This window comes from Chlorocebus sabaeus, chromosome 12, assembly GCF_047675955.1.
Source record: "Chlorocebus sabaeus isolate Y175 chromosome 12, mChlSab1.0.hap1, whole genome shotgun sequence".
Taxonomy (NCBI): Eukaryota; Metazoa; Chordata; class Mammalia; order Primates; family Cercopithecidae; genus Chlorocebus; species Chlorocebus sabaeus.
The window spans coordinates 39,902,375-39,908,374 of NC_132915.1; the positions used below are offsets into that span (position 1 = coordinate 39,902,375).

A 6,000-nucleotide genomic window follows, 5' to 3' on the forward strand; every position below is an offset into this window, starting at 1 on the left:
AGTAACATTGTATGTATTCCTTCTCTGTATTCATTTTCTATGATTAGAAGATTTGTTATCACATTTTTTTAAAGTTAATGTATTGTATCCTACAAGATCAATGAAACTATTTCATTGATAATGTAGTTAGAGGTGTATAAATTATTGTCTATGTATTTACTTAGCAGTATAGCATGTTAGGTGGTACTGAACAAGGATGGAAAACCTCTCTGTGAAACTGGGATATCCAACCCACTTCGATATCTTTTTATCTTTGAAGTTCTCAATTTCCTCTTTAAAATGCAAGGGTTCAGATCATTTTTTCTATGGTTCTTTCTAGCTCTTACAGTCTACATGTATGTAGGGAATAACATACACTTATTTAAATTGTGCATATTTATCCAAATGTGATCTTGCAAAATAGCATATATAGAGATTTCAGAGTGGGAAAAAGGAAGACTAAAGACACTAAGCATCCTCTTTTACTTATATTCTTCTCATATCCTTCTGATATTGGGTACAGTAAGTAATAAAATGCAAAAATAATTATCCATGTAATATGTTGTCAGTGGCAGCAGTATAGGGTCATTTAGAGAAACTTGAGTCCACCTCCTTCCTTCCATAATCTCTATCCTGCTCCTTCAAAAACATTCCAAATAAACATTCAATCTCAAACTACATAACAAGAGTGTCCAGGCACTGCTGACCTGACTTCAGGACAATTTCCTTAGCCCCCTTTCAAACAAGATGGCTGCCCCTAACCCCTACAGGATTCTTAAACTGCCACAATATAATCTGAGGATTTGCAAAATGCAACTTCAGTTATATTCAGTATATTAGTCACATAGCTTGAAAGACTTTCAAATTGCTAAGTCAAGTCCTTTACCTGACACAGGTACAGAGAGTCCAGATTACCTCCATAGGATCACACTTCCAATTGTAGTGATGAAAGAAAAACTCAAAACCTTTGTTACCACAATCACATAAGTGTTCTTCTAATGGGTAATGTTCATTTTTTTGATTCTTCATTAATTCTTCTACATTCAGTGAATTATAAGGGTTTTGAAAAGCTTGTTAAAAGTACAGTTAAGGTCTACATTGTTTGATTGTATCAGGGGAGATTTATTTACTCTTTACTGATGCCAAATGCTTTTGAAAATCCTAAAAAAATAAAACAGTGAACTGACAGTAGTGGTAAAGAAACTGCTCTTTAATACATAAGAAGATAAGTTCAAGTGGCATTGAACTGGGTACAAAATTCTACTCATTTAATTCTCATTATAACTTTTAAATTAGCATTCTTGAATATTTATCCTATCGTTTGCATTGCTAAGTTTATTAAATTCAGGATAGGTGTAAGCCCAAAAATATATTACTGAAATTAAAGTATTTCCTCCAAACAACAGAGAGGTCTTGAAATAATGTTATTTGCTGTGTTAAATGTGAGACATAAATAGATAGTAGCTAGATCAATACAGAAATATTGATAAATATATTTAACTATGTAATTTTAAAAATCAAATTTTTCTCAGAAATTTCTAAAAAGACATTAAGTAGGTAAGTTTCAAACATGTAACATGCATTTCAGGTCACCTATTCTCAAATTATCATATAAAACCTGTTCATTCGCCACCCTCTACCATAATCCAGTTTTAGAAATGTAAAGTTACATTAGTGATACTTCTTTAACTGCAGAACAGTTCACACCAGTGATAACCACAGTAATTGCCATGTACACTATTAGTCATTCCTAAAATTTTAACATAGTATTCTGCTAATTCTTGGATATAACTAGCAATATTTTAGCTTTTCACTTACTCTCAGCGTTTTTAAAGAAAAATGTGCATTTGCAGAACTCTGCATCTGCATACATTTGGATTCCTGCATCCTACTAGTAATACACAGGAAAGATATAATGGCATTCCACAAAGAATACAACAAAAAAGTTATGAATAGCTCAACCTTCCAATATCACATCTAATTAGCATTGTTTTGTTTCTAAATTAAGTGTATTTAGTAAATAGTAATCATGCATTGAGTTCCATAAAACATAAGACCATGTGGTCAAAAAAAATCACCTTTATGTTGCTATAGTTACAAGAATAGACTTGTAAATTTTATGTTAATATTAAAAGAAAAGAAAAATAAGTTTGCCTTCACCAACTGCAACTGTAAGCAAATGCAAGTATACAGCACTTTATTAGAAAGAACTCCTTTAGTAAGCACATGTTAAAGGAATTAATCATTCATTCCCTGCAGACTGCTTATGTATTTCATCGGGCCATTATCTGATCTGAATAACAAGAACAATTGCATAATAAAACACTTTACTGCTGACACTAGCAACTTTCTTCTCAACTTTAAAGTTGCAACTACCTCTGTACAGGACAGAAAGCTGGTGGCCAAAAAGGTGACAATTTAATCACCCATCCTGCTTTGACATTGTTATCTATTATTATATAGAGACAGGGATCAAATGCATGTGCAAGCTTTACTAGAAACAGCTTTCATTCAGGCTATTTTCCTTAGCACTGTGACATAATTACAACAGAGGCAGAATGTATGTCATGTTAGTTTTAATGTTACTTACAAATATTTGCTTTCAGAAATTCAAAAAGAATGAACAAATTTGTCATGTCTTCTCTACTGTGTAAAATATGTCCTATACTAATATATGTAATAACATGTTTAAACCACTGTTAAATTTGCCCTACTTAGGTACAATCTTCCCCTTCATTTTTTAATAATTAATTTTTTTTTCAAATATCAGATACCCTCTCAGTCACATGAGGTCAGAAATGAGTAGAGGTCATGTGCTATAATCCAAATCTGATCAGCCAAGGGCTTCATTTTAAATCATTTAAATTCGTTTTTAAACCAGTAATAGAAATGGCAGCTAAGAGCAGTAATATCTCTAAGAAAACTCATTTGGATGAGAAATTAAATAATAATCAAGAAACAATGACACATCTTTCTCAAATGATTCCATATATAACTTCATGTCAACCAATTCATTAAGTGTCCTATTGTCCTGTCTCATTACCCTGAAAACTTATGGCCCAAGATATTTAGAGCTTTCAACATTGAGTAATCATAACAACTCTAAAAGATCTCTTTTTGTAATAATTGTACCTTAGTTTACTCTTATAATTTTTAAAACCAACCCCCCATGAATACAGATGCTTTTATATACTTAAGTACATAAGGAGGTAAAACTATATTCACTCTACCATTATCAGCAATTAAACACAAGAAAGCCCTTAAGTATCAATAATAAGCTGTTTTATTGAAAGAAATTCTCTGAGATAAGTACTTTTACTTTTCAACCTGGTTTTTAACTTATAAGGGCTTTTTATTAGAAAAGTACATCTTATACTGAGACAGAAATTGACAGTTAAAGATAAAAGGGATAAACTTTTTCTAATCACTATTAGATTCTAGTCAATATAAGTGCTACCATGTCAAAAAAACTTAGGATTTGTTAAAAATCAGGTCTGTTTTGTCTAAGTTGCAACTCCTACTGTATCTACTGTACATGTAACAATGCAAGAAGAATTAGATTCAGAATCCATTTGGCAGTGATAAAGAAAAAAATGCTGAAATGTTATTGATTCTCTACCTCTTGTGCAAAACAAACTGAGTCAACTATATTTTTCCTGACATAACACAAAGGTTTTATTTAGATATTACAAAATATTGGCAAATGTTAGACTATATATCTTTTATATATATATATATATATATATATATATATATATATATAATGAACTTATTAACCCTTTTGTAGAAACAAGAGTGTCCTACTTGCTTTTACAGAAATGCTGCAGCTACTGACATGGTGGTGTTAGCCCCAAGAGGAATACTGCCTGCAAAAGTTTTTGAGGCAGAAATATTCAGCCTTAGGAGACACCTTAAACCTGTCACTGGCTGCTGAGTCCTGTCAGAGTTTATAACCTGCTGTGTCAAAGTCACAGTCTCAGCCCTGCCCTCTCCAAAGCATTTTTCACATTCTCTCTCCAAATTAAGTTCATTCAAATTCTCCAACTATTCTAGTTCCAGGATTTTCTTCCACGTATTATCTCCTTATAGGCATGAAGAAATCTCAACAGAATTTTCATCTGGTCTTTCAAACCATCTTTATTAACTTTCCCTTTACCGCTCCCCCCCCCCCTTTTTTTTCCTGCGCTTTTAAGAACTAAAGATAAAACAACCAACCAACTGATGTCAGAGTAGGGTGGGAGTTAGCATGGATTAGGGTTGAGGTTGAAGGTGGCAGGAGAAGTGAGCCAGTAGGGTTAGATTTCTCAAGCTTTTTCTAGATAACCATCCTTAAATCTTAGAACCAACCAAGGTTTCACAAAGCAGGCTTCCAATAGCTCTTGAACAATAAACGTTTAAAAATCAGATTTCCAGTGAGGCTGCCCATACTGAACCCATACCGAAGTCTTCTAGGGGCTCTTCCAAAAAAAAAAAGAAAGAAAGAAAGAAAGAAAGAAAAATACTTAGCGAACCAATTCTCAAATAGGAGCTACTGAAGTTAGATAAGTCAAGTTTTCCCCAGGTAAAATAAATAAACTGTCCACAGCATTGGACATTGGACATTGAAAAGCATTCAGCATATGTCTCACTTTAGAGGCAAGAAAGACAGAAGCACAGTTTACTTACTAAAGCAGCCGCTCCAGTCCTCCTTGGAAACCCTGAGGAGTCTTCTCTTTTCTTTCCTACCAGTCAAATAAAGAATTGTCTTTCTATTCCACACAGGCCCAGAATAAACTGCAAAAAGGGACGGCACATGCACAGCAGCCCGTCAGGGTTAGGCTTTGGTGGGGTGCTTCGGTTCTGATTGTTTCAAAAGTGGGATCTTCTTTTCCGGAGGGAGGGGGCAAAGGAAGAAGAAGAAAGGGCGCTTCGAAAGCCGGCTTGGGTCCTGCAAATTATTCTGAAGGCAAAGTACCTGCACTCTCCCCGCCGAGGCTGGCTGTCAGCGCCGCGCGCGAGGGGAGGAGGCTCGAGAGGAGGAGGAGGAGAAAGAGGAGCGGGAGGGCTCCGGCTGGGAGGGGAGCGCACGGTGGGGGAGGCCGGTGAGCGGTTCCCGACTCCCGGGAGAAGCAGCCGAGACGGCGAGGAGGAGGCGAGGCTCTGTCAGGGCGAGGCGCTGCCCCACGCGCTCCGGCCGCCGGGTGCGGGCGCGACTGGGCGGGGAGCCGAGGCGGCCGCTCCCGCACTCGCTCGCTCGCTGGCGCTCCCTCCTTGTCTCGCTAGCACACACAGGCACACACCCCACGTCTCCAGCAGCTGCCGCTCGGCCGCACGCACTCACCTGCATTTCCTTAACGAGCCACTTGATGGCTGCCAGCGGCGTGGGTCTCGCTCCGGCGGGCGGGAGCCGGGGCGGGGAGGACGCGGCGCGGGATGCTCCGAGCGCCCGCCGGGGAGAGAAGCGGCGGCGGCGGCAGCGCTGCGGACGCGCCAGCTGGGGCGGGAGGAGGGGAGACCCGGCACCCACCGGCCCAGAGCTGCCCGACGCGGCTTGGGCGGACCCTGCCGCCCGGGTGCCTTGGCACCATTCCATGGCTCCGGGGTAAAGCAGTTCGGGCGGGGACATGAGGACATGTCAGGCACAGGTTATTCCCCATCACTAAAGCCACAGAGGACTGGTCCAGATGCGGATCCCGATCTGTGCTTCTTCAGGTGTTCGCGTGCTTTCGGTTATTGTTGTTGTTGTTGTTGTTGTTATTATTATTATTATTATTATTATTATTTTCCGAGGGAGTCTGTCGGTAACACCTAAGGGGTGGTGGGTGTTAATAGGTGGGGGACGTAGATTTGATTTGCAATGGAATCGATGCTTATGAAGAGCAGACTCCAGCGAGGTGAAGGGCAGGGGCACAGGGGTTGCTTGGCAGAGGGGGTGTACTTCAGCTGAGCTGGATGGAGTTTTCAGTCGGGGCGCTTGGCAGTCTGGCTGGGCTTGAGGGAGTGATAGAGCTCTGCCAAGGTGGTAGCTGAGAAGGGAAAACC

The 6,000-nt window shown here is 39.3% G+C and overlaps 1 protein-coding gene across 29 annotated transcripts in view; it reads right to left on the reverse strand.

Annotated features, from left to right (window-relative positions):
• PTPRD (protein tyrosine phosphatase receptor type D) overlaps window positions 1-5,258 on the reverse strand; it is a 2,332,079-nt gene extending 2,326,821 nt beyond the window's left edge. For 9 of the 29 annotated variants that reach the window (XM_073021583.1, XM_073021586.1, XM_007969264.3 and 6 more), the window contains exon 1: window positions 4,645-5,257. The gene's annotated coding sequence lies outside the window, so the exon portion shown is untranslated. Of the gene's footprint in view, window positions 1-4,644 lie in introns of all 29 variants that reach the window. The other 20 variants (XM_073021588.1, XM_007969269.3, XM_007969270.3 and 17 more) reach the window with 5 other exon arrangements.
• Window positions 5,259-6,000: the final 742 nt, after the last annotated feature.